Here is a 27880-nt window from a genome sequence, read left to right on the forward strand (position 1 = left end):
AAATAATTTTAAAGAAACTTTATGTAATCACTCTCCCTTAATTTAGTGATTAAATGGTGCTTGGCACCTGTTAGAAAACAGTTTTACAGTTTGGTAAAGATACAAATTGTGGTTAGGCATTTAATATTTATCAATATTATTTAGGAAAAATCTTCTTTTCTTTACCCATTTTATCAGTGCATACTTCTGAACATTCTTTGAGTTCCTCAAATATAAAGGGGGTGTGTAATCTTTCCTATCCAAAGTTTAGCAGAAATATGTGAAATAAAGGACCTGATATATCTCCCTACTCTCTCTCTCTATATATACATATACATATACATATATATTTGTTTTGTGGAACAAAATTTTGATGATAATTATTACAAAATAAAATAAATATATGATAGATGATGGATTAAAGGATTATCCACAAATGAACAGATAATAGTAATTCTCTGCTTCTGTTTCTGAATATTATCATGTACTGATTCATGAAGTCAATCACAGATGTCATCCAGACCATGGTATTTGGTGTATTTGTTTTATTTCACCAATGTTCTGATGACTTATTAAAATATTTAATGTGGTACCAAAAATACCTTTTTACAAATACAAATTTTAATCAAAAAATATAGTAAAGACCTTGAACAGAAAAATCACAATATATTGTTGAGATAAAATATGAGGATAAAAATAAGTGGATTAAAATATGTTCAATTTTACTAGTGATCCAATGACCAGTACAAAAAGGCATTTTAAAAATGGACCAAACAAAGCTATGTTCCACATCAGAAGAGTTTTTTTTATGGTTTCTGTGAGGAAATGGAAAATTCCAAGCACTGTTAATGCTAGTAGAAATTATTATAGAAGTTTTTGGAGGAAGATTCACAATTCATTTTAAAATTAACACTTTAAATTGTCTATTGTTTTTCTGATAAAAATAATTTATAAAGAGTTTGAATTCTGTAAGAATGCTTCTGTAAGGATATTTCTTGCATGTTATATAGAGAGTTATGAAGGCAGATGTAGGTACATTTGGATGGGGATCAACTAGAATGCCTAGATACTTTTATGTTAGAGAAGCAATGGTTATGAACCAAAAGAATACACTTAAAATAAATTCAGTTTGTATTTTTAGCTATATCACATTTTTAAAAATCTACTAGAGATATAGTGTGATAACCAATCTCCAAAAATATCCGTTCAATGTGCCACACTTCCTAGTGTTTATATCCTTGTCTGTATTCATGTGCAGTATTGTCCATATTTGAATGGAGAGTATCCTGTGATTTGCTTTGACCATTAAAAGGTTTTGAAAATGATAATGTATGATTTGATATAAAATCATACATTATAATTTTCATATAAAAGTTGCAATATTCTTGGAGCTTCTACCTGAACCTCTTGGAACCCTTGTTCTTTGGGCTTTCCTTCTTGAGATGTTCCATTTTGGAAGCCAGTTGCCATGCTGCAAGAAGTCCAGGCCATATAGAAAGGCCAAGTGTAGGCATTCTGCTTGATAACATCAGTTTAATCTTGAGCCCATAATCGTGTAATGAACTATCTTAATTCTCAAGCCCAGTTGAGCCTTCAAATAACCATCTCCAGCTGACATCTGGCTAAAGCTTTCACAGAAGATTCTAAGCAAGAATTTCCCAGCTGAGACCAGTCAACCCACAGAACCATGAGAGCTATTAACATAATTTTTATTTAAGCCCTAAGACTCAATGATTGGTTATTTAACAACCACCAGAATACAGATCTTCTTACCTTAAATAACTTAATAAGCCTTTTGTGACTTAATGCAATTTCTTTTAGAATCCTCTCATAAGAGAACTACCAGTACTTCTCCCTCAGAGAGCACTAGTTCCATTTAGATCCAATGGGTAAGTGCACTACACCTGTACAAAATGTCTCTTCATTCCTCTCTTTTCTTACCCTCACACAAGACATCTATTATATTGTCAAGTTTTCTGTAGGTCTTAGAGCTTTTTAGTACTATTGAAGAATAGTGAGTATTGAAATAGGGAAGTCTTCAATAACTTCTGATTATGTCTTTGGATTTAAATTTTTTTCTCCCTGTGAGAAAAGGATATCTTCCTCCCTCATACTTACCAGAAAGTGCCTTACCTGGTCTTAGTAGTGAAAATTAAACCTTGTTATTCATCTATAAAGAGAATCTTTGTATTGAATTTTAACACCATTTAAAATTTTTAAAAGATATCAGTGTGAGTTATGGAAAAAAAAATTGACCTTCAGAGTATAAATGAGAGAGTTGAGAAGAAGGAATTAAGAATAATCTACCCACAGGGAAATCTCTTCCTTCCAAGTAAAGAACAATCCCTGGTATTCTCCACGACTCCTTTCTCTTCCCCTTTACTTTTATAATCTCAGAATGCATCAAGGCTCTGTTCTCACATCTCTTCTCTTCTTTCCTCATACATGTCCTGTTTTCCTCCCCTCTTGACTATAGCAAGAGACCAGGTTGAGTGACTTAAACCATCTAGGTATGTGTGGGTGCTCTCTACAATGTTCACAAAAATGAAGAAATTGAGGAATGATGCATTTCTCAGAGTGTATCAGCATCATTATTGGTAAGTGGAGCATGACTGGGTGTACACACACTGTCTATCTGTCTATAAATGGCAAGGAGAGTCTAGAAGAATACAACCAACTTACATCTTTTAATGTTTTCTAATTTTAGATTCCTGTTCAACCATTCTCCACAACACCATTTGAATGTGCATTTGAAATATCATGTATGAACTGAATTCCTTACCCCTTTCCACCCGGTACCACCACAACCAAACTTCTTCCTTGTACATGATTAGCAATTTCAATGAGTATCGATTTTGTTTTTCCAGTTGACAGGCCGAGGTCTTTCTTGACTACACTTTAGTTTTTCCTCATTTATAGACATTCTAATTGTTTTCCATCCTTCTGTTCCTGACTCTGCCTCCACAATTCTCTATAAAAATCAAGTATATTCTCACAAAATCACATCATCTCACTCTTCTGCTTAAATCATTCTAATATATCCCTTCCCACCTAATGCATACAAATCTTTTGCAAGGACTCTTAAAGATCTATCGAAATTGCCATGACCTCCTTCAGATACCTTTTTATCCATCCCCTGTTCAGGTGCTACTCTTGATGGTTTTGTGACCTCACCTAACTGGATCCTGCATTGAGGTCTTTGTACCTCTACTCCCTCTGCCTGTCATGTTCTTCTCACTGATTTTGCTCTTCATTTGGCTTCTTCCATAGTTTCTTCCCAATGACTTCTTCCATTACTTTCCTATGATGGCAATAATGAACATGATTATGAGATGAGGAGGAGGAGGAGGAGGATGGGAACTTAAAAATATTCTCATATATCTATGTTCACGCTCTGCTTCAGAATCTTTCGAAGTGCTTCATGTTTCGGAAGGTCTAAAGTTAAGCAACATTTCCTTTATAACCTCAAGGTATTTAGACTCAAGTCATCACTCTTAACCACTCTGCAAATATTTCCCAATTTAACAGCAACCCTCTTCCCTCTCCTGACATTCCTTTTCCACTTCACCACATTTAACTCTTCTCCACAGCTCTTACTGCCTAATATTTCACTCACTTAATTTTTATTGCATGTTAACTCTTTCCCATGAAAAGTATGTAAGTTCTGTGGGTTCTTGGACTGTTTTGCTCACTACTGTATCCATATCACCTGGAACAGTCTAATAGGCCCTCAATAAATATTTTCTGAAGGGGCTGGAGATGTAGCTCAGTGGTGGAACACTTGTCTAGCATATATGAGGCACTGGGTTTGATTCTCAGCACCCATATAAATAAATGAATAAAATAAAGGCTCATCAACAAAAAATTTAAAAACATATTTGTCTGAAGAATGATATATTTCTTTTAATTCCTTTCTGTATGATCTCTATTCCAACATTACCTCTTTTTAAAATTGATTCAACTGATACTCTGTGATATTTGAGACTTTTGAACAAGTGCTTTCCTTAGCTTGAAATATTCTTTCTTCTCATAATATGTTAATCCATATTCATCCTCAGACCATCCTCCTTCCTGGGTGTCCCCGTGTTGCCCTTTGTAGCACTTATCATTTGATAGCATTTTTCGTCAATAGAGTGTGGGCTTCCTATGTTGTTGCCTTCCCCAACCTGATTTCAATTGACTTCTACTTATTCCCAGAATAGGTGGATTTTAACAAAATGGGTGAATGACTCTGCCAATGAATGAATTAGGATAAAGACATGGAGAAAGTACTTATATGCATCATTAAAATGAATTTTTAAAAATGGTCAGAGGATTTTTCAGAGAACTGTTTTTTTATAAATCTTAAAATTCTTCTCAAAAGTTCTTATAATTGAAAGAATCAATAAATTAATGTTAAAAGTACATATGAATTTAGAGTTTTGTTACTGCATTTGTTATTTATACATATGATATTTGGCAAGTGTGTTTTGGTAAATTGTAGATTTGATTATTGACAAAGCAATAGGATAAGAATATATATATATATATTTTACTTTTCATGATAGTATATCTGAGTTATTTAGTATATGTATATTTTAAATAATATTTGTATACTGATATCTGTTGGTAAATTGTCTTTCAAACTTTATTGTCTAGAATTTTTCTGACATGCTTACTTGATTTAAGTGAAATGAAATACACTATTATTTTTTGCTTCTAGGCCAAATTTTGTAAATGAGAACATACTGACATAGATTTATATTTAACTCTAAACACACACACATTCACACTACAGAATAAAAGCAAATTATAAAAAATCATAATTTCATGTTTAAGTGTTGGGGGGTTTTATTAATAAAAATTAATATCTGTCCCTATTTATCATTGTTTTTACATAAAGCCAATTTATAAGTAAGCATACAGGTTTCTTTATTTCAACCTGGGTTTTAAAAGTGAATAAGGCTATATTTATTTGTTTTTGTTTTTGTTTTGTTTTTCAACTTTTGTTTTTGGGTACCAGAGATTGAACTCAGGGGCACTCAATCACTGAGCCACATCCCTATCCCTATTTTGTATTTTATTAGAGACAAGGTTTCAGGAGTTACTTAGCACCAACCTATATTGCTGAGGATGGCTTTGAACTTGAGATCCTCCTGCCTCCGCCTCCCTAGTTGATGAGATTATAGGCATGAGCCATGATGCCTGGCAGGCTATATTTAATATGGAAAGGGAAAAATCAAATATGTAACATAATGGGCTCTAAAATAAGGTAATATTGTGTACCAGGTTCCCCACGTGTGCTGTTTATATAGAGAGGAGGACATGTTGCTTTGTATTAATCATCTTCTGTGATTTTAAGTGGCTCAGCGTGAGTGGGCTGCTATTCCTGGTTTGTGTCTATAGTGTTCTCTGATCCCAGATTGCTTACAAGACATGGTGTTGATCTTGAGCATAATCCCTTATTGTCCTTCCCTGTCTATTGTGCTTTACTTTGCTCTTGATGAAGACCAGACCATTATTCTATTTATTCCTCATTTTCCCTTTAACTCCAAGCCGGAGAAAGCTTTTGGTGGGCAGATGAATACTGTTGTGCTCTAGGCCTTATGAAAGCTGTTGTTTGTTTTATGCCTCTCATGTCTCTCCACTGTCACTTGTGGGTTTTCTCTGGATTGTGCCTCCCTGCCATCTGTGATAAGATGTGGAATTAGTGTATATACTGATTATTTTTAGTTCTATATAGCAAACAAAAAATCCAATCTAACTTTCAGGAGTTCTATACTCTATCTGGACAAAATCCAGACAAAGATAAATATTGTTCACAGAAAGTAATGTTTAGAGGCAAGATTTGAGTATACTTTATCTCTCATCTAAATAGTAGAGCAGATTTTTAATTGTTGTTTAACTATATGTCTATTGAATATACAAAATGATAGAAGAATCACTAGCGACCTGTCTAAAGTGGATCTATGAACTGCTTATTTCTAGGTATAGATGGTATTGTGAACAGAAGAAGACTAAAACATTTATCTAATTGGAAGAGCAAAGTAATGAATATTTAGAGGGCTTTGGCTTTATGACAGGAAATTTAATGAAGAAAAGATCATGAAATGAAAGATTTTCAAGTTATTCAAAAGGACTTTCAATTTAAAATATGTTTAGGCTGAACTACTATTGAAATAAATGACTAACAGTGGAATGTGATACAATTTAAGAAAACAGAAGTTCAAAACTGTATCTTAATTTGATTAATATGCCTCTTTAGCTAATGCTTGTTCATCAGCTACTTGGTGTTTAGTGAACAGATATAAAGATCTATTAGAACAACCCAAGTCTACTCCTACAATGCAATAATATCATGGATGGAAACAATGTGTGGTTATACAGATGACTCAGTTAAAAGTGAAGCTGCAAAAACTCACTTAAGATTTTTAATTCAATGCCATTCAATTATTAGAAAAAGATTCTGAACTGTTTCATAGAACAAATCATTATAAATTCAGTTGTTTTTAGTCAACATATGAAACAATCAAATAACGTTGTCATATATATAACAGATCCTTAGAAATGTTCACATGATTATCATTTTACAAATCATCATTCCCTACTTCTTGTCTAATATGTTGGAATGTACTATCATTTACATACATATATATTCATGGCATCATGTAAATTATTTTAGTATATTAAATTGTGTATTCTTTTGTAATTTTTGTTTGTTTTTGTTATTTTAAGGTGCTAGCAGGAGGGATATTTTGCAAAGTTTTCCTTCTTAATATAGCTTATTTTTTATGTAAACTCAAAAAGTACTTTTATGATTGAGATAGCTTTAAAAAAAAAGTGACCTTAAAATGCTTTGCAAATAAAATCACAAAGCCATTGAGATAATGTTAGACATATGTAAATATCAATTGGCTTAAAGTTCAGTAAACTTTGCTGTCAGAGAACATTCAAATTTTGTAAGATGTATGCCAACAAATTCAGCAGTCCGATTTTTTTCATCTAACTTTCTTGTGTCTGGAAATCATGAGATGGATTGGTAAAGGCTGTAAATATCAATACCTAAGCATGTGATATAAATGGTACAAAGAGCGAGAGTGAGCAGAGGTCCAAAAATAGAGCTAAGAAAAGAAGAAAATGATAAAAGTGAAAATACCAAATATAATTTTAAATAATAGAAATTATGGAAAATAGAAAGAAATCTCCTACACAGTTATTTTTCCTTACGTGGCTTAGAGTACCTTGTTATAAATAGCACGAGGACAAAACTGATTAAAAAGAAAATTCAAACCTGAGCCAATAGCCTAATTCAAGTGAAAAAGAGACACTCTTATTTTGTAAAATGACTTTAAAATTAACATTTTCTTTTTATTTCCTTCTACATTTAAAATCTCCTATATTCCTCCATATCCCTTTTTTACTTTAGGTTACTGTGTCCCTTGTTCATCCAAGGGGATCTATGGATGGGACACCTTCCTAAATATATAATCATGGTGGCCATACCTTAGGCGTTGTTCTTAAACTAGAAATTAATAAAAAAGTGGTGAAACATCAGGATTTGAAAGTAAAAGATTTCAAATCCATAGACACCCATCCCTCCCTCTCTCACTTCTACTGGGCCTCCATTTCTTCCTTCTTTTCTTTCAATCCTCACATTTCTTTTCTTATACCCTTCTGCCTCCCCACTTGCACTTTTAAGTGGCTCTGTGAAAAGGTTGGCCACTTGAATAATCAAGAATAATTCCTGTATTTTAAGGTCAGCTTAATCCCTTTTTGCCCTCTATCCTGATGTAGGCACAGATTGTCAACAACTCCAGAAACAGGTATTCTCCCAATCACAGTGAAAACTAAGTAAGACATAAAAATAAAAAGATGGAATTTTCATTCTTTGTTTTTTTAACCATTTATTTACTATTAAAATGTATTAAAACATATACTATTTTCTTGATTTATAAACTAAGTTATTTCATCTAATTATTTCATGATCACTGATGTGGCACACACACTTAGAAGGGGTAAATAACAACTAAAAAAAAACGTGATACCAAATCTGTTGGAAGCCAGAGAGCTAGTGGTTTTCTTTTGATACCAGATTTATTGTATACTCCTGTATACTCCTGTCTGTCTTTACTTAAATCATATTAAGACCTTAAACAATTTGACATAAGTCATAGCAGGTCTTTAAGTGTATTTACTTAATGCATTCTTTTTTACTGGAGTTTTATATCAGAAATACATTTGTACAAAATTATTATGGCTTCTGCTTATAATAGTGAACTTCCCATTATTGTTCTCCTTGGGTTTCTATTAGAATATTTGAGTGAAAGGTATTGTGTTTTATTTCTTTTTGTAGTCTCAACACTTAGAAAAAGGGTAGGTATGTTGTAGGTCTTCAATATAGTGAGATTAGATAGATTAGCATCCCAATAATCACCAGATTTTTACTTCTTAGGTTTTACTATATTTTTCTAGGGAGGTCTTTTTTATTGTCACATTTATGATGAATAGGTCAAAATATTTTAAATTAAAGATTAATTAGGAGATATGAAATGTTTTAAGAATAATTTTAAACATAGAATCAGGGCTATCTTTGTATTAGGAAATCAGAATCTATGCCTCCTAACCCTCACAATGACTTAAAAAAATCCACTTCTTATATGAAGGAGATAAGTAAATTCTAGTCAGCCTTGTCTATCAGCCAACAGTTTCTATAAATTTAAACTCATCAGATTATCTTGACAATCTCATTGTATTTTAATGTGTCTTTTTAAAAGCAAAAATTGGTTTAAAATATGGTTTAACATGAATTCTATTTTTACAAAGTATGCTCCTATATGTTAATATGAAATAGAAAAAATATGCTAAAACTTATCTCACAGAAATAAAGAGATAAATATGGAAAAATTGGAGAAAGTTCTGAGTGCATCAAAAGTTAGATTACTTCTAAAACTCTGCCTCTAGACCAAGCCAATTATTAGGAAGCTCCTAATTGTTATTCTATTAGGGCCCAGTCTTTGCCTTCCTTTGCATTTGTTATAAGCAGATAATGAACTATACTTACTGTGAAGAAAAAGTTATGCCTAATGTCTTTCTAATGATTGTGAATCCAAAGTTAGCCTCTTTTTTCATTATATTTTCTAAGTCTGAGTGATAGTATATAACTTTAAAATTTGTGACCCATTTTTTTAAATATCCAGAATTCATTGCTTTTTCTGTTTTTAATGTTTATTCTTACTATAAAAATAATTTTAATTCTAAAGCAATTCAAATCCTGAAATAATTTAATTAAGAAGAGAGCTAAAAATAAATCACTAAAATTTTTATCCAGAGAGCTGGGTGAGGTCACAAGTACAAAAACTAAATGTTTGTATTCTAATCTTTTAAGATACTTTTCCTTAAGTACATACACATTATTAAATAATGATATTTTACATGATGTTTGATAACCTTAAAACATCAAAAATTGTTAATGCTTTTCTATGGCAATAACTGTAGATCTATATTATCATTGTTCTATGTTAAGTGTTCCATGTATATGGAATCACTGAGTGGCCAAACAATGGTCATTTATTTACATATTTTTCAAAAATTTTAATTATGAAAGGTCTTGAGAGATGTACATTCCTTCCATGATTGTCCAGTTTTCAGTTAGAATCCATGACCAGAAATAGAATTAGTTGATCAAAAGGTATACTGTTGTAAATATTGTTTGTGTATTGGACTTATAATTGTTTATCATTTTTTTTTTACTCTTTCCAAAACTTTCAGCTTTCTTCTACTGGTCTTGTCAATTATATTTTTTCTGATTTATTAATTTCAATTTTAAATTAATTATTTGCAACCTCCTATTTTCTCTTGTTCTCCTTTTAGTTCCCTGTAACTCCTCTATCCCAATTCTCAAGATTAATATTCACTACAGTTTAATATTAGAGAATGTGATCTATGGATCTTAACCACCTATACACTGGAATGCTGGTTTGTGCATGGATTTTTTTTAACACTTTTGTGGCTCAATTTTCTCATTAGTAAAATGGGGAAAATAATAGTGTTTATCCCTTAGGTTTGAAATAAGGTTTAATAATACTTCTGAGTTATTAGAGCAATTCCTGATAAAATAAATATGTACAATGTTAACTATTATTATTAGTATGGTTTTTATTTGAATAAAACCTTTTAAGAGATATGAGATATGCCCAAATGTCATAGTTTTTGCTTCAAGGGGTACCTTTTCTTATAACTTTTAACTTAATATCTAATTTTGTTTTTCGCTTGTCCGTGAGGAATATGTGGGAGAATATCTGTTGGAAGTTGTACTAGTTAGGCAACATTTTATCAATTCAACTTAATTTTATATATTAGTATCACAGTATGTAGCATATGAATTCTCTATCTAAAACAAAATTGTTAATTTTGTTTGATTTTTAAAATATTTTTTCCATGGATAAAATAAATTATTTTATGGATATAACTAATTATTCCTTTTGAGAGAATATTTGTCTGTTAATAATGTTTGGAACATTTAAATCCACTATAGCTATTGTATTTTGTTAAATATGATTTGTCAAAATTCAGACAGAGATGTTTTAACTCTCTCAATTATAACTGTTTTTCAGAAATTCAATTTAGAAAGATGCTTTATACAGATATTTTCTATCTTGTTCAATATGTGAAGGTTTAAGTCTATTACATTTCCCTGAAAATGTAAGATTTTTGAATTGTTTTTTATTGTACCATTTTTCCTTGTTGAATGCTTTTTTCATTGATTCCACTGTTATGAATATATTTCCCAGACCATTTTCTGCTGTTTATAGTTGCTTAAGAATCTTTTGCCCATCTCTTATTTCAAACTTGTTTTTATCACTTTATTTTTATTTTATTTTTTTTTGTAAACAACATATGTGTGGATTTTGCTTTTACCCATTCTAACAATTATCCCATCTCCAATCAGGAAATTCAGCCAGCTCACATTTTGTGTAATAAATGATATAATTGTTTTTATTACTAGCATTTTATTTTATGTTGTCTATTTATTTTACTTTGCTGTTGTTTTCTTTTCCTTTTTATTATTTTTCTGGCTTTAATGTAAGTGTGTTATTTCCCTTTTTTGCCTTGCTAATTACATTCAATGCTTTTCAATATGGTAGTATTCATCTTTTCATTCTGAATAATCATAATTTAATACATTGTTTTTCTTTGTTATAGTAATGAAAGCAAATGACATTATCTCTGACCACAATCCAAGATAAAAGCTTTGGAAAACATTAACTTCTCCACTTCTCCTTTCTTTTACCTCCTATATTATTCAGGATAAACTAGGCTATACTGTGAGGGGAAAATGCTGGAATCTCAATTCTTTAGCCTTTTAAAGTTTGTTTTTCGCTTATGAGACATCATGGGAACTTTTGCAGTGGCGATTGGCCTCCATTACCTAGGGTGTCCTACTCCTCAGTCCGTGGACCCTTCAGTCACTAAAGCAGAAGAGAGCTGAAGTTCCCAAAATTGTGTTTTTATGTTTTACTTCCACTCATATTTTAGTTTTCTGCATTAGTGACTTTACTTGATTTCAAGAAAGTCTGAAATATATTATTTTGCATACAGAAAATTATGCAAACATATGGTATCTTGACTTACCATTCTTCTCTTATAAATTCTACTTTTTTAGAATACTTCATCACTTCTTTTTTCAGACCAGTATTGATCTCCATACGTCTTTTTTGTTTATAAATAATTACATTTTTTAAGGGACTAAGAATCAGACCAGAGGGAAATGGTATTTTTCTTAAGAGGAGGAAATTAAAATTTTAAATTTGAAATAGGGCAATTCAGGTAAACTTTTATTGGGAAGGATGCCAAAATTGATTTAGTTTTCACACATAAAGTGGTGTATATTTTCAACCAGATAAAACAGGAAATCCAAGCTCAGTTTCCATGTCCAGAATCCTTGGTTTCCATTTGATGGCTTTTTAAGGAAAGTTACATAGGAGAAGCCCAAGCAGACTGTAGGTGTGTGAATTGTTGGTCTAACCACCTCTGTATTAAGAAAATTTCTCTAGGATATGAGAAACTGTGATTCAGCAATCTGTATTTGGGGTAAAAATGGGAGTTCATAACCCACTTGAATCAAATGTATGAAATATGATATGTCAAGAGCTTTGTAATGTTTTGAACAATCAATAAAAAATATGTTGACCCTCAGAAGGTTGGCCTTCTCAGTGCTCTGACCTGCTGAAGGTGAATAGAACAAATTGGTCTACCCTGCAAAGTTAGAATCCATCAGGAGCCATCTTGACTTAGCATCCAGTATGTATGGTTTTTTTAATTTAATTTTGGGGTTTGCAGAAAGAACCCTGTGTGATCATCTCCACTAATTTAATTAAAAATTCTCTAGGGTTTGAAAAAAAAAAAGAAAAAAATGATCAAGTTCAGGCAGTGCTTTGAGGTTATAAATAAGGTCTGTTTTTAAGAAGCTTGGGAGCTTGATTATTACTTCTTTATTGCAGGACTATTGTGTATCTCACATAGGAAGATTGATGTCAGTGGTCATGAATAACTTCTTGCAGACCGTAATACAAAAGAAATTTCAGGACTGAAGAGTGGTAGGGTTTGGGATTTTTGTTGCACCTGCCTGTGTCCTACTTTGAATTCTTTCTTTGCCCTTTATTGCCACCAAGGTGATCCCATCCAAAGGTAAATGAGCATTTAGAAGACAGTCAAAAAACTGTTTTTAAATAGTCTCACAGTCTCAGGTAGGTATGTACACAAGAATAGATGTTTGTGCTCACTGTTATCGTCCCCATTTGTGTTCAGTGTTTGGTTTAGTCAGCTTTTTCTCTTCTGTGACTAAAAGACCGGACAGGAGCAATTTTAGAGGAGAAAAAGTTCATTTGGGGGGTTCATGGTTTCAGAGGTCTCAATCCATAGAAAGCTGACTCCATTCCTGGAGGCTTGAGGTCACACACACACACACACACACACACACACACACACACAGAGAGAGAGAGAGAGAGAGAGAGAGAGAGAGAGAGAGAGAGAGAGAGAGAGAGAGAGAGAGAGAGAGAGAGAGAGAGAGAAGTGCCAGCTGGAATGGGGAGGGCTCTCCTTCCCAGGACAAAATACAAACCCCAAAGGCACACCCCAGTGACCCACCTCCTCCAGCCACACCCTATTCAACTTCAGTTACCACTCAGTTTTTCATGTAAGGGGATTAATGCATTAATTAGTTTAAGGCTGTCATAATTTAAAATGTCAAATCATTTTACCTTTAAACCTTCTTACATTGTATCAGACCTGAGCTTTAAGGGGATACCTAATATCTAAACCATACCATTGTTTTAATTTAATTTTTACTCAGGGAAAGAATATATCAAGTATGCTCAGACAGTTAAAAATTGCATAGAGATCCTTCCGGGGAAATGCTACTGTGTCTGGATGCAGGATTCTTGAGAGCCAAACCCTTTCTTCTCAGCAGACTGTGTCAATTCCTCTGATCAAGTACTGGACAATATTTGATCATTCTATCTCTGTACAGATAAAAAAAAAAAAAAAAAAAAAAAAAAAAAAACCTCGGCCTGGGGATGTAGCTCAAGTGGTAATGCACTGGCCTGGCAAGCGGGGGCGCTGGGTTCGATCCTCAGCACCACATAAAAAAATAAAAATAAAATAAAATAAAAGATGTTATATCCACCAAAAACTAGAAAATAAATATTAAAAAAAATCTCATAATTATTCCCCGATAAGAAGCTGGTTCTTTTGTGGGGTGGGCTGTTTGGGAAGCTCTCTACTCATATTTATTGTTCAGAAATTTCAAAACAATACATTTGTGTCTATATTTAAAAATGAATCTTGCATGAATCTCAATGAGCCCTTTCCAGCTGAAGAATCTAGTCTTTTTATTATAAAGAGAAGTTAGTTTTAATACTTGCATAATTGTTCTTATTCTGTTTTCTTTGTTTATTCTGGAATATCAACATTTGGATGCTACACTTTCTGAAGTTATTCTGCCTGTTTTTCATTTTTCCCTTTATTAATATATTTTTTACTTTAAAATTTTGACCCCTTTTTCTGCATTTTCGTTGAAAACCTCAACTGAGTTCATCAGTTTCATATAATTTTGTAGGTGTTCATCTTGTTCTTTTCTTTGATTCCTTGGTGTCTTTTTTCAGTTGTAATTTCTCTTTGCTTGCTTAGGGTTTTGTGTAGTCTCAGCAAACCCCTTAGGGATTGGTTTTAAGCACCTAGTTTCTATACTTGTGGATGGGTGATAAACCAGGGGTAATCAGAGAAGCACCACCAGTAGTCCCCCTCAAGGTGTTCACAGGTCAGCAGACAAATCTTTTTAGCATCCTAAGTGAGCATGCCAGGGAGGCCCTTCCCCAAGATGACTGTCAACTTTCTGGTATCTCCTGAAATCTTTCATCCATGGTCAGCAAGATCTATGTCTGTGAAGTTGCATAAGAATGGTAAACTAGGGAATGAGTAAGGGCTGACAAACAGATGTCTTATGCTCATCTGGCTAAATTAAGTGCCCCAAAAGGAAGAAGTGCAGTTAGCTGTTTCCTCATTTATAAATAGGTACCAAAGTTTGATCCATGCTCAAGGCTACATAAACCTCTTCTGTGCTTCAGGACCCCTCAGATACAAGTGGGATTAAATAAAGACAGCATATGTGTCCTTACCTTTATCTCCCTGAGGTTACAATGAATCTGTTTGGTTGCCTCTCAGAATTTTACCAGTGTTCCTTTTCAGGTGGGTCTTACTAAAAAAGGAAAGAGAAAAGGTTGCCAAAAAGAAAAAGAGTTCTGCCTAGGTTATACTCTCGCTAGGATTTAGACATTTTATTACTTTTAAGGACCACTTTAAAAGCTTTAGAAATTCCTTATTGTTTATACATGTATTATATATTAATATATTTTTCATAATTAGCAACTCATATTTTATTTCCAGGTGCTTTTTAACTTTTTTAAGGAGATAGCTTAACGAGTGTCTGAGTCTATTCATGTTTATTACCAGATGCATGCTCCCTCCACATATATCGGCTGCCACTGAGTTTACAGGACTGCAGACCCACTAACACATGCCTAGCTGAGAGGAGAAACCCACATCTTCCATAGGAAAACGCAAAAATCACTGGCCTGCTGTGTCTCTGCCATAGGTTCCCACAGCCCATGCACCCCAAAATCTACATAGGCAAGCTCACACATATTTTGATAACTCGAAGCACAGGAAGGATTTCTATAAGTGAGCACATACATGTCATTTCCAAACAGGGAAAGAACTAGATGCTAGGCCATAAACATGTATTGGACACACAAAAGAATGGAAGGAGCCTCCTACATTTCTGTGAGGGGTGGGTTGGTGACATTGCTACCTCCACTCCCTCAGAAACATAGGGGTAAATCTAAGAGGTATGGACATTTACTAAGTTTCCCAAAATCAGATGAAATAAAAATCTGGAAGGCCCACATATAAGTGCTTGTCAAGGAATAGCTTAAATCTCTCAAATGTCAGTTTTTGATTTCACAGATATCAATAGCTATATTGATTTTATAAGTTTCCCCTTGTTATTTGATATTGCATTCCTTAATCCAATTTTATGTATTTCCATTATGGTTTAAAAGCATAAATTGGAATTATGTTTTCTTTTCCCTTCATGTTTACACTTTCTCCTCTTTGTCTCTCTTTTTCTTCTTTCATTATCTGTTCCAGTCTCTATTCCTCCACTATTTTTCTTAAAAGTTTTTCTATTTTTTATATTTTCCCTTTTATATCATATATACTTCAATAACAAGTCTACTTTCCTTAATAAATTATTTCTCAATCTCTTCTAGAGCATTATTCCTATTTTCCTGTTGGAGTTGAGAATATTTTTGTAGAGAATATTTTCAATAAGAGTTTTAAAATTTACTAGTATATGGGCTTTGTTTTGAAGTGGCCCCAGGTACTTGTGATTATTTTCTTCTCTCAAAATGATGATAACAACTGAACATGGTAGCATGATCATGTTGATTGGAAACGTTGACATATATGCACCCAGCAGAGGGCACATAGTAATGAAAAATCACTTCACTAAAATGTCCTTTGATGCACTAAAATCAACATAGCAATATAGATAACTTAAGACAATGAGACAATAAGACTTCACCCAAAGTGAATACTCTAATAGCTGTTACTACTGGTGTGTAAGGAATGCCAGATAAAAAATTCAAAACTTTACTGTAGAAATAATCAGTGAACTAAAAGAAGATTTTGTTCCTTTGTTTGTGGTGCTGGAGATCAAATTCAGAGTCTCATGCATGCTAGCCAAGGATTCTAATCAATGACACCTATCCCCAGCCCTACAAGATCTCTGCAAGAGAGAAAATGCAGTATTTGACAAAGCATATCATTTAACTGGCAGAGATTCTGAAAAAAAATAACCAATAGAAGTCTTGGGTGTGAAAAATTCATTAATCAAATAAAAATCTCAGTTCAAAGTCTCAATTACAGATTAGACAAAGAACACATAATTTCAAGCCCTGAAGATAAGGTACAAGAACTTAAACACTAAGACATCAAAATAACATGAAAACAAGCAAGAAAACAACAACAACAAAATTATCAGAATATACAAGAACTCTGTAACAACATTAGGAAAAAAAAACTTAAAAATCATTGGCATCAAAGAAGGAGCAGAGATATAGACTAATGGTATCACCTATTGGGTAAAATAGTAACAGAAATATTTCCAACCTTGGGAATGAGATGGTCATCCAAAGGCAGGAGGCATTTAAAAACGAAAATAGACAACACCAAAAAATAGCACCTCTCCAGAACATATTATAATTAAAATCCCAGATATGTAAAACAAGAATAGAATTCTAAAAACTTCAGGAGTAAAATGTCAGGTCACATTTAGTCTCTTTAGCAAATGATACTGAGTAAAGGTGATATCCATATGTAGAAAAATGAAACTAGATCCATAACTCTCACACTGCATGAAAGTCAAGTAAAATGGGTGAGAGAGCTAGGAAGTAGACCATAAAAGTTTGCAACTATGAGGAGACAACATAGGGACAACAGTACAACATATTGGCAAGGCAACAACTACAATTATGGGATTTTAAGGTTCAGGAAATAATGATTTAATTCCATGGGATGGCATCAAATTAAAAATCTTCTGCACAGCAAAAGAACCAATTAAAAGCATAAATAAAAAGCCTACAAAATTGAGAGGAAAACCTTGCTGCTACTATTCTGACAAGAGGTTTAACATGTAATATACATAAAGAATTAAAAAATTTAGTATCTAAAAATAATAATATTTAAATCAATAAATAAGTAAATGAATTAAACATTTGTCAAAAGAAATTCAAATGAGCATAAATATATGAAAAATAAGTTCAACATTTTTAGGAGTCAAGGAAATGCTAATCAAAACTGAGACTTCATCTTGCTCCATTTAGAATAGCTATCATCGAGAATATAAATATTAATAAATGTTGGTGAGGATGGGTGAGAAAGGAATGTTTATGCACTTTTGGTGGGACTGGAAACTGATACAACTACTATGGAAATACATATGGAGGTTCCTCAAAAGAATAAGAGTGGAACCCAGGTACATATACCCCTTGTTGGTTTATATACAAAAGATCTGAAGTTAGGATACTATAGCAATACATGCATACCTATGTCATAGAAGTGCAGTTTGCAATAGCTAAGTTATTGCAACAGCTTATATGTCTGTCCACAGGTGAAAAATGGGTTTAAAAATGTGGTACACATACACTATGGAGTTTTATTCAGTGATAAAGAAGAATAAAATTATGGGTTTTGCACAAAAATAGATGGAACATAACATCATGTTAAGTAAAATAAGATAGACTCAAGAGAGTCAAGAGTCAAATGTTTTCTTTTAAATCTGGACATTAGACAGAAAAAAGGAAAGACAAAAAAAGGAGGTCATGAAAATAGAAAAGAGACCAATAAATAAATGAGCTCAGGGAGAGTGAAGAGGTGAGGAAAAGGAGAGATACAAGGGAATTGTATCAAGTTATGTGCATGCATGAATATGTTACAATGAATTATGATTATTATGTATAACTATAATGAACCAATAAAAGTTTTTGAGATATGATTTCATTATTAATCATAGGAAAGATCTTGGTAAACATTCTTTAAATTTGTAAATTAATAATTTTATACTTTTGTCACTATTCTATATATATCAATTCATTTGTCATTCAAATATCCAAAACATTAATATTTTATATTAATATTATATCATATTATGTTATATAAATTAATATTATATTATTCAATTTTAATTAATTTTACCTAGTTTTTTTATCCCTTATCAGGAAGTCAACCAGAGCAGAAAAGGTCAAGATGTTCCCGTGGAGCACATATGTCTCAGGCGGATAAACAGGAGAACCGCAAGTCTGCCTCATGGCCTTGTGAGCTGGCCACATTGACATGCAGAACAAGGAATTGGGGGCTGGGCCCCGGGGGCCAGGGAAGGCCTGCTACCAGCACCCAGCCACATCCTTCTTATCTACAATTACTGCCCAGTTAATCCAGATCAGTGGACTAATCCATGGATTTGGTTGTACCTATCATAATTTAATCATTCCATCTCTGAAAATTATTGCATTGTCTCACACATTAATTTTTAAGGGACACCTCATATCTAAACCATAACATCATGCTTTGACAAATCTTTCCCCAAACTTCTCTCCTAGCATATGGCAACCATCATTCTCCAACTTCTGATATCAACTTTTTAAATTCCACATAGCAGTGATATCATGTGATTCTTGTATTACTGTGCTTGGCTTGTTTCAGTTAACATAATGATTCTAGTCCCATCCATGTAATCACAGATGACAAGATTTCATTCTTTTTATGGCTTAATAGTATTTTATTGTGTATATCTACTACATATTCTTCATCCATTCATCACTTGGTAGACACATGGATTATTTGAATTTCTTAGCTATTTTGAATAATACTGCAATAAACATGGGAGTGCAGATGTCCACTTAACAAACTAATTTCATTTCATTTGGATATAAAGCCAGTATCTAGATTGCTAGATTACATGGTATTTCTAGTTTAAATTTTTCAGGAACCTCCATACTTTTTTCACTAATGGTTGTACTAATTTACATTCCCACAAAGAGTGTGCAACTGTTCCCTTTTTCACACATCCTCACCAATATTTGTAAATTCTGATGATCTGATTGTTCTGTATTTTTGTTCTTAATTACCCATATTGCCCATTGTAATAAAAGAATTAACTCTAAGTCTACAATACTTTTGTAAATTATTCAGATTTCCCAGCATTTAACAAATCCTAGACAATACTCAATGGATAATGAATTGTGTCCAACTCTCCTATAATGTCATTTATTTTATTTTCTCTAATGATCTTCTCAGATTCTTGGGGAGCATATTAAATTTAGCATGTTTTGTAAATATGTTGCATATCTGTTAATTATGCATTATGTACATTAATGCAATATTTATCATTCTACAAACTCAGATATTGTTAAATTTTAAAATTTAAAAATGAGAAGTTTCCATCTGTGATTCTAATATTCTCCCAAATCATGTAGGTGATATTTAATTGAATGTTCTTTGCCACCATAGGAATTTTCCTTGGTTTACTTGATCCTACTTACATTATGTTTGCAGATCTTCTCTAGACTTTATGAGCCATCATCTGATTCCAAGAAAACAAATTATTATTTACTTCTAGCTCTTTTCTGTTTGCATTTATAAAGAAATGCAAAAAGTAGAAACATAAAACTATAAATATTTTGGTACAATTATATCTAAAGATTTGCTTATGTTCTTATTGACAATTCCCATTGTCTTTATTACATGATAGTCTGTGAATATTTATTATGTTGACTAACTTGACTAGCTTATTGTTATCTCATGATATTATTTTTGAAAATGTCCAGCAAATTTCCAGGTCATGATTTGCTTTTCTAGAATAATTTTTAAACCTCCTTAAAAATAAGATAAGAAATCAAGTAATCCACCACCCTTTATTATGTTGCTAGTATGTGCTAGGCACTGGGCTAAGTATTTGACTTACTGACTCTCATTTAATTTTTATATCGGCCTATGAAGTTTTTTTATTACATTTATTTCTATTTTACTAACACAAAAATGCAAAATAAGAGAATAAACATCCAATTTTCACAACCTTATAATAGTGAATTCTGATAGGCATGCTCACATTCTTACCATTGTTATACTGCTGATTGGAGAAAACAAGTTTTTTTTTTTTGGTCATTCAGGTACCATCATGTATATTTTCAAAATATATTTACAAGGTAATGTTAACTAGAGAGTAGAGTGTCATATAAATTTTATGATAATCTCATGATTTATAGAATTATAAGTGGCTGAAAATACTGCTTGCTACTTGACTTCATTCATTCATTTATTCATTCAATTAAGAATCATGATCTTATGTCACTTGTTCTCGATGGCAATAGTTTGGGTACCAAAAATAACATAAAATGTAATTGAACTTAGAATTTGCTTCCAGGAACCATGGTTAATTAGGAGAACTACTGTATAACATAATTCAACTGCAGAAATATAATGTTTTTACCTCATGAAAAAGACACTATTTAATTTTGATTATCCAGTACATTTTCTACAGTTTAAGTTCTACTCAAGTGTTACTTAATAATGATTTCATAGGTTAATTGGTAGTCTATGATTATCTGCTTCTCAATTTCCCATCATTATGTGTATTTTTGCTATCAGTATGCCTGTATTATCTAACCACTTAATGTTATCTACTGTCTCTTCAACTTATAAAAACATAACAGCATTAAAATCTTGAAAAAAATTTCCCTCTCAAAATATATGTATAATAATTTATGTCTTTTTCTTTCTAACTTTGTTTTATTTATTTACTTATTTTTATGGGGTGCTGAGGTTCGAACCCAGGGCCTTGCACTTGCTAGGCAAGCACTCTACCGCTGAGCCATAACCCCAGCCCCTTATTTATGTCTTATTTGACAATTAGACTTTTATTAATACTAGGTTATTATTGGGTTCTATATTTCCTATTTTCAATGCAGTCAAATACATTTTTTTTTCAGTTTGCTGATCTTCATCTACTTGCAAAAGCTGGAAGATTTACAGTGCTGAGCTATGCCATCTGGCAAGGAGAAAATGGCCTTGTTGGCAAATCCTAACAGCTACTAAAGATGAAGATTCTATTCTATTTCTTTTCCTAGCTTTGTATGGCACCCACCCTCTTTATGTCACTGTATTTTTCTTTACATGTCTATATTAACTATGTTTTTTTTCACTTTCTTCAACAAAAATTCAGGAAAACTTCTGGACTACATCTTCAGGTAATAAAAACTAATTGATTAGGTCAAGATACAAGACATACATACTAAAAGCAAATTGATATGCCTCCAAGTTTATTGTCTACAAGTATGAATATTGAATTGTAAGAATATTGTATTTTTTCATAGCCAAATTCAATGTGCAGGGAGAAAGGCACATGATAAAACAGCATATGAGAGATGAATGCCAATTACCACTCAAAAGACCAAACAGAAATTTTCAGAGTATAATATACAATCAGGAAACTAGAACAAAATTGTGTTTTCATTGTAGAGAAACAATTTAAATCTTGCTACATTTACACATGTTGATGGAAAAACATGTAGCTGAATGACTGTCAGTACAGATGGATTTGTCTATAAATGGATAAATTTTGGAAGGATTTTAATGATCCACTCTACTTTCCTTTTAATGAGCTACATCAACGTGTTTACCTCAACAATCTAATGAATTCAGAGAATCTTGAACTTGAATCCTTATTTTGGTCTCTGGTGCTTATGTGTAAAATTATATCCTTTATATATCTACAGAAAAAGCACATGTTTTCCTACCACATTTTTGCATGAGTATATTGGAATAAATAAAAACATGATAAATATCATGCAAATAAGTTACTAATTTTATTGTATCTGTATTTAGTTTCTACTTAGACTACAGAATATTAAAATATCCATGCTGTTATAGTTTAGATATTAAGTGTCCCCCAAAAGCTCATGTGTGAGAAATGCAAGAAGATTTAGAGGTAAAATGATTGGGTTATGAGAGTCTTAACCTAATCAAGTGTTAATTCCCTAATAGGGATTAACTGGATGGTAACTGTAGGCAGGAAAGGTATAGTTGAAGGAGGTGGGTCACTGGGAGGCTTGTATTTGGGGTTTATATTTTATCCTTGTTGAGCAGACCTTTCTGTTTCCTGTTGCCATGTTTCCAACTGTTTTCCTCTGTCACATTCTTCCACTGTAATGTCCTACTTCACCTTGAGCCCCCAAAATGGAGGCTGCCGTTAATGGACTGAGAACTCCAAAATTGTGAGCCTTCAAATAAAATCTTTCTCCTTAAATTGTTTTTTTTCAGGTCTTTTGGTCACGGAAGTGAAAAAACTGACTAAAACACACTGCAGTTTTGTGTAAAGAATTTTCCCAGTGCATGTTAGAGATTTAGGTAGTTTTTGAAATTTAAAATCCTCAAATGTATATAGGAGTCAGTTTTTAAAAATCAAGTTATATTACTTATTAACTGTGTAAACCATATAAAGATTTGGGATATACAAATTTGAAGGTGCAGGTCAGTTCATATAAAATTTCCAGATATTTTACATTGTAGTGCCTGAATTTCTGATCCACAATAATGCTGCCTAAACTACTAAGCAGCTCTATTTACAGATTTAATACTTTTGTCAAAAATTTTTAATTTTTTTTTTAGTTGTTGATACACCTTTATTTATTTATATGTGGTGCTGAGAATTGAACCCAGTGCCTCACACATGCCCAGCCGCAGCCCTCTTTTGTCAAAATATTTAGGGATGACTCAACACAGTTTATTAGTGAAAACAGTATACTGTATGAAAAGAAGTTTCAGAATTAGAAAATTCATATGACATCTTTCGTGTTTTGTGTATACTGTATGCATGAGTTTTTTTTTTTTTTTAGTTATACAGAGACACAATATCTTTATTTTGTTTGTTTATTTTTATGTGGTTCTGAGGCTCAAACCCAGTGCCTCACATGTGCAAGGCAAGCACTTTGTCACTGAGCCACAACCCCAGCCCATAGGCATGAGAATTAATGTCAACAAGTGCCATTGAGGTTTATAGGGCATCATTTCTGTAGCAATATATTGATTGGTTAGGATTTCAGAAATATCTGTCTTTTACGATATAAACAGCAGATGGGCAGTGGCTAACACTGAAAATTTTAAGTCTGAGTAATGAGTTTAAAGAGTTTTTCTGTTACAGAGTGAATTAAAAACAACAACAACAATAATTCTATGCTTCTAGAGCCTGTGATCATGTGTATCCATGATACACATCTATGTCATAGTTAAATACTGTCAAAGGTGTTTTCAGGGAGTATGATACTAAGGATTTTTATCCTCATCCCAAGACAGAGGAAATGAATAGGATACTTTGAATCTTCTCTAAGCTTCTGACACTTTTACAGTGGCCTGAAGATAGAAAATATATCCCAAATTACAATTCTACTATAAAGAAACAAGATAGCAAAAGGACTAGTCGAAGCATTTTACATCTTAGTTTGAGTGCTCTGGAATGAGAATAATGGCAGTAGAATCACATTCTCTGTCACCTGATTCAATAGTGACTACTAATAGTAGAACACATGATAGGTATCAGTCCAAATGGCTTTTAGAGCAGAATTTAAACCTCAAATTATAGCCAACATCTCATCAGTCTTAAACATATCACTCTGATTTCTCTGTACTTCCCTCTTTTCTACAGGCAAAATTATTCTTTCCTTGTTTTTTCATTCATCATATGCATCTTCATTGCCCAAATCATCATTTTTATCAGTGGCATCAAATGGCATACTATCTGCAAGTCAACAATCCATGAACTGAGCAGATCTATCAAGTAAGAAATTAAGCAATGACTCAAATTGATGATCCAGTTTAATTACAAAGCATCCTCATTGATCTCACCTGACTATGAATCAGCATGCTGCCAAATATATTTGTGTGCGTTTCAGTCACACTACAATTTAAAAATTGATATTTTCAAAGATACCTGGTGTTAAATAAACCATCCTAGTGGACTTGAAGGTATTCTTCCTTAGTTAATGGTAATAAATATAGGCTTTAGAAATGTGTATGAAGATGTTATTTAAAATTAAGATTAAGTATTCAGTTATCATTTGAAGATTTGGAGAAATAATATTATAATCAAAAGTATTTTCAAAATAATTTATTTTAGCATGTGGCAAAAATAATACAAACAGGCAATGATATTTCACTATTTTACACTCTTGTCAGCATAAAAGGGAAATACTTATATGTTAGGAACATTTTGTGTGTAAAAATTTCAAAATTACAATTGATAACTAATCTTTAACATCAAAAATTCATGTTTTTACTAAACTTTGGAACTAATTTTGTTTTGATAACAATAGATCCTGTAGAAATCTTCAGTTTAGCAGAGTTTATATATTCATATTTTATTTTTATTTATCTCAAATTTTCTTGTTCATTCTATCCAGGATCAAGCTGCCTTTCTGTTGATGTTATAACAGTAACATCATAACAGCATGTTTTACTTGCACCCTGAAATTTGAAATAAAAAATGAAATATTCAGTTTACTTCACAATTCCACAAATGCACATCTTTTCCCTTCACGGTATGTTGCCCCAGTGAGCATGACTACATGTGACAGATTACAACAAACTTGGTGACTTAAGAAGCACACATTTATGTAAAATTCTGGAGACCAAAGTCTCAGCAGGTAAAATCAAGGTACAGTCTATGTATTTCCTTCTGGAGGCTATAAGGGGAAAACTTCCTGAGGATGCCTGCACTTTGTCCTGGGCCTGTTCCGGAGTTACATCACTCAGGCCTTAGCCTCCACGTCATATCTCCTCTACTCTGACTCTCTAACTTCTATTTAGAAGAGCTCCTGTGATTATATTGGGCCCACACAGATTATCTGGGGTGATCTCAAGAGTTTTAAATCAATCTGATGTGCAAATTCCCTGTTATATAAATTCATGTGTAATGTAAACTCCACCTAGTACAAATTATTCACATGTTCTAAGGGTAATGATGCTTACATCTTTGGAATCTGTTATTCTGCCTGATCAGAAGAGGTATGCACATAGAAAAGATATTGAATTATTAAAAAAATGAATCAAGAGTTTTAAATTTCATCCATATATTCATATTTCTATTTTATAAAGTGGCTTGTAATATGATTTTTGAATTTTTTTTTCTTTTTGGTATCAGGAACTGAATTTTATATTTTATTTAGAGACAAGTCTTGCTGAGTTGCTTAGGGTCTCCTTAATTTGATGAGACTGGCTTTGAACTCACCATCCTTCCACCTTACTCTCCTGAGCTATTGAGATTACAGGCGTGCACCAGAGAATCTGGCAATTTTTGAAAATTTGATGTCTTCTTGTCTCATTTTTCTTACTTTAAAAAATAAAATTTGTATGCACTCATTTATAAGTTTTTTAATTGTATACTTTATTTATTTTTATATGGTGCTGAGAATTAAACCCAGTGATTTGCATGTGCCAGACAAGCACTCTACACTGAACCATAACTCCAGCCCTATAAGTCTATACTTATAGAGTTTCTCTAGAGCTTAATATTTGTTTCTTTTTGGGGAAAGAACAATAAACTTAGTCAAAACTTGTTATGAATTTGAAGGATTATCTATAAACATTTTGGAAATTAGTAGTATGTTTCTTTCTTTTTCACAGTCTTTGGAAAACTTGATTGAGAAATGGGAAATATATGTAGTTTTTACAAATATTTTCTTCTGATATTAACCTGAGATGATGATCTTTTTTCCTTTTGAAAAATATGGCTAACTATTAGTCATTTTTCTTACACTGAAAATTTTGTGAGATACTTCTGTCCTCAATGTCATCTTAGCAGAAGTTTTTTGCAAATGTTGACAGTAATAAACTAACGAAAGCTATTTAATAGAGTGGTTGCTTTATTTTTTATATAGTTGAGAAAGGTGAGTGTCATTAACATCCTCAAGGCATTGAATTTTTGCCATTCAATGTCCTTCTATTGTGTTCAGTCCATAGTATAAGCAATAAAATTCATGACTGTTTATGAGATGTACAAGGTACTTTATCTATGGAGAATACACAATTCTTTCTATTTTCATTTTTTGTTTTCATAGAGTTTTTATATATCTTATCTTTGCATACAAAGATTGGAGGAAGCACACTGACACTTATTTTGTGACTATTGTACTAATAGGTAGCACTTACAGACTATGTGCGGATCTACACAATATCTACTCCTTTAATCTTCAAAGTAACCACATGAGATGCATCATTTTAGTACCACCAGTTTACAATTGTAGAAACCAGGGACACAAAATTGAAACAACTTTCTCAAAAGTCATATTAGAAACCAATACATGTGGAAGAGTCATTTCTTAGGAAAGATCCTCAGAGGAGTTCACATACAAGTAGTGCTGGTCTGACTTGTGGAAAAATCTCTGTATAGAACATGAAATGATTTTGCTAGTAGTGCTTTCAGCCCTCCATTTCTTAAAATCAGAGTTTCATTCCTATCAGTTCCAAAGGGAAAATGCTGATCGGAGGGAAAGGGGCTCAAATCTATCCTGAATTTGTAGAACTCACCACAAAACATTCCTTCCAACTAGAGGAACTTATCTCATCCCTGTTTAGGAAATTTAACATCTGCTTTATTCCTTTGTACTTGAGTTTTACTTAGCATATGAATTCCCAGGGTCCAAGACTCAGTTTCAATATTCCCAGTACCCAAAACAAGGAAGAGTGGTTCTGATATGCAAGGCCTGCCAGGTGATTGGGACCTGAATAGACTACTTGCTGACAGAGTTGGGCTGTGCTGACTTCTTGCTTACTGAGGGAGTAGCAACCATGCTATTTGTCATTGAAATCCTCTGACTAGCTCAGTTGAATTAAGTCCAACAATATTCATTGAGCATAAAGGGACATAATATTCAGTCTTTGGACTCAAGTCTCAGCTGCATTATTCGATAGCTCTGTGACACTGAAAAAATTATTATCTTTTTGGTTTTAGTTTACTCTAAACAAGAACAGCAGCATAAATAATAACAACAAAAAGTAGGGCTTTTCTATGTGCCAGAAACTTAAGGGAAAAAAAGCGAGAAAAATCAAGAATTGTGTCGAAATCCATAAGATTATATGAAAAAAAGCCTACAAATTCATGCATAATATTTTATGTTGTCTTTGTTCAGAATATTGTATTAGAGATGCCCTGTGTGACATAACATGGGATCTGGTAAGACCAAAATCACACAGGGCTACAAAGAACTAAATGAATGCTGGAATCCAAGCAACATAGTTATGAGAGAAAGCCATGGGGAAATGTGGTTTGATAAAGGCACGTGTCAAAAAAAAAAAAAAAGAGGAGCCAAGATAGAAGCCAACTAGAGTTACATCAGAAAGCAGGTGAGATGCCTGGAAACTGCAGCTGGGGTAGCAATCACCACTGCCATTTGATGATGCAGGTTGACATCTCTTGCCTCAAGCCACTTTTAATGAGCCTGGAGTCTGTGGTGTCTTATTCCTTTGGCAGCATCGTGGTTCAGGTGCTGCCCAGCACCTAACAGGAGCAAGGTCTCTAAATTCTGCATCTGTTTTAGTGTCAGAAAGTCACAAAATCACAGAAAGTTCTCTCACTTTTTTTTTTTTCACATCAGAGGAATACTTTCTGTGCTGTTGGGGTACATTTCATTTAAAGAGCTTCAAATGTTTTTAAGAATCTGTTGTGCATCATGGATAAAGAAGAAAAAAAAATTTCTCTGTGTGCTGCTTCTTTGTTGTGACATAAACTATCACCAAGAGAAATTTAATACCCTCA

General features: G+C 32.7%; 1 long non-coding RNA gene across 1 annotated transcript in view; it reads left to right on the forward strand.

Annotated features, from left to right (window-relative positions):
* The window catches only part of LOC120890802 (uncharacterized), a 104705-nt gene extending 85459 nt beyond the window's left edge, over window positions 1-19246 (forward strand). The window contains exon 2 of the long non-coding RNA XR_013427863.1: window positions 18294-19246. This is a non-coding gene — a long non-coding RNA (uncharacterized LOC120890802). The remainder of the gene's footprint in view (window positions 1-18293) is intronic.
* Window positions 19247-27880: the final 8634 nt, after the last annotated feature.

This window comes from Ictidomys tridecemlineatus, chromosome 11, assembly GCF_052094955.1.
Source record: "Ictidomys tridecemlineatus isolate mIctTri1 chromosome 11, mIctTri1.hap1, whole genome shotgun sequence".
NCBI classification, from domain to species: Eukaryota; Metazoa; Chordata; class Mammalia; order Rodentia; family Sciuridae; genus Ictidomys; species Ictidomys tridecemlineatus.